The sequence below is a fragment of the Myotis lucifugus genome, unplaced genomic scaffold (genome assembly GCF_000147115.1).
Source record: "Myotis lucifugus unplaced genomic scaffold, Myoluc2.0 scaffold_318, whole genome shotgun sequence".
In the NCBI taxonomy this organism is placed as follows: domain Eukaryota; kingdom Metazoa; phylum Chordata; class Mammalia; order Chiroptera; family Vespertilionidae; genus Myotis; species Myotis lucifugus.
In genome coordinates this window covers 854,964-856,447 of record NW_005871366.1, presented here as the reverse complement: position 1 = coordinate 856,447, position 1,484 = coordinate 854,964, and the positions used below count along the sequence as shown (strand labels likewise).

At 52.0% G+C, this 1,484-nt stretch overlaps 1 protein-coding gene across 1 annotated transcript in view; it reads right to left on the bottom strand.

Annotated features, from left to right (window-relative positions):
- Positions 1 to 1,484, bottom strand: part of TTBK1 (tau tubulin kinase 1) — a 35,521-nt gene that overhangs the window by 3,278 nt on the left and 30,759 nt on the right. The gene's annotated exons all lie outside the window — the stretch shown is intronic.

Below are 1,484 nucleotides of genomic sequence, written 5' to 3'. Positions count from 1 at the left end.
ATGAATGGTTGTGTCCATGTGCAGGTCCCCTGAGGTCCCAGGCCCTGATCCTTTTCTGTTTCTCAGCTCCCATTTCTCCACTCCTCTCCTCACCACGTGCATCCCCAACCCCAGAGCCACACTAGTTCAATCAGCAGAATAAAATGATCATTGCCAGGCAGATTAACCCTCGCTTTTACCGAAGAGGAAACCAGGTCCAAAGAGGGGCCCTCACCGCCTCCTCGCGGCATAGTTCCTCTGCAGCCAGGAGCTGTCTGCCCAAAGCCCAGGGCCGGTGCGGGACAGGCAGCGTCCAGGCTGTCCCCCAGCCCCCACGTGCAGGCTGGGCCACTGGAGCTCCAGGACCCTGTCCTCCCACCCACCCCTCTACAGGGGCTTGCAGCCCACACTTCCTCCAGGAATTCACAGCCAACCTGTGAAGGTGGTTTCTTTTCACTCGATTAAGTTTTCCCCTTTGAAGCTTTGTAGAGCAGTGGTTCTCACCTTCCTAATGCCGCGAGCTCCTGAGGGCAGGCACTGGGTCTGTTGGGCTCATTGCTCTATCCCCAGGACCTAGGGCAGTGGTTCTCAACCTTCCTCATGCCGCGACCCTTTAATACAGTTCCTCATGTTGTGGTGACCCCAATTTCATTGTTACAAATGGAACATAATTAAAGCATAATGATTAATCACAAAAACAATATGTAATTATATATGTGTTTTCCGATGGTCTTAGGCGACCCCTGTGAAAGGGTCGCGACCCACAGGTTGAGAACCGCTGACCTAGGGTCTCCGATGAATGGTTGTGTCCATGTCCAGGTCCCCTGAGGTCCCAGGCCCTGATCCTGGGGGCTTTTCTGTTTCTCAGCTCCCATTTCCCCACTCCTCTCCTCACCACGTGCATCCCCAACCCCAGAGCCACGCTAGTTCAATCAGCAGAATAAAATGATCATTGCCAGGCAGATTAACCCTCGCTTTTACCGACGAGGAAACCAGGTCCAAAGAGGGGCCCTCACCACCTCCTCGCGGCACAGTTCCTCTGCAGCCAGGAGCTGGCTGCCCAAAGCCCAGGGCCGGTGCGGGACAGGCAATGTCCAGGCTGTCCCCCAGCCCCCACGTGCAGGCTGGGCCACTGGAGCTCCAGGACCCTGTCCTCCCACCCACCCCTCTACAGGGGCTTGCAGCCCACACTTCCTCCAGGAATTCACAGCCAACCTGTGAGGGTGGTTTCTTTTCACTCAATTAAGTTTTCCCCTTTGAAGCTTTGTAGAGCAGTGGTTCTCAACCTTCCTAATGCCGCGACCCTTTAATACAGTTCCTCATGTGGTGGTGACCCCCAACCATAAAATTATTTTCGTTGCTACTTCACAACTGTAATTTTGCTACTGTAATGAATTGTAATGTAAATATCTGATATGCAGGATGTATTTTCATGGTTACAAATTGAACATAATTAAAGCATAGTGATTAATCACAAAAACAATATGTAATTATATATGTGTTTT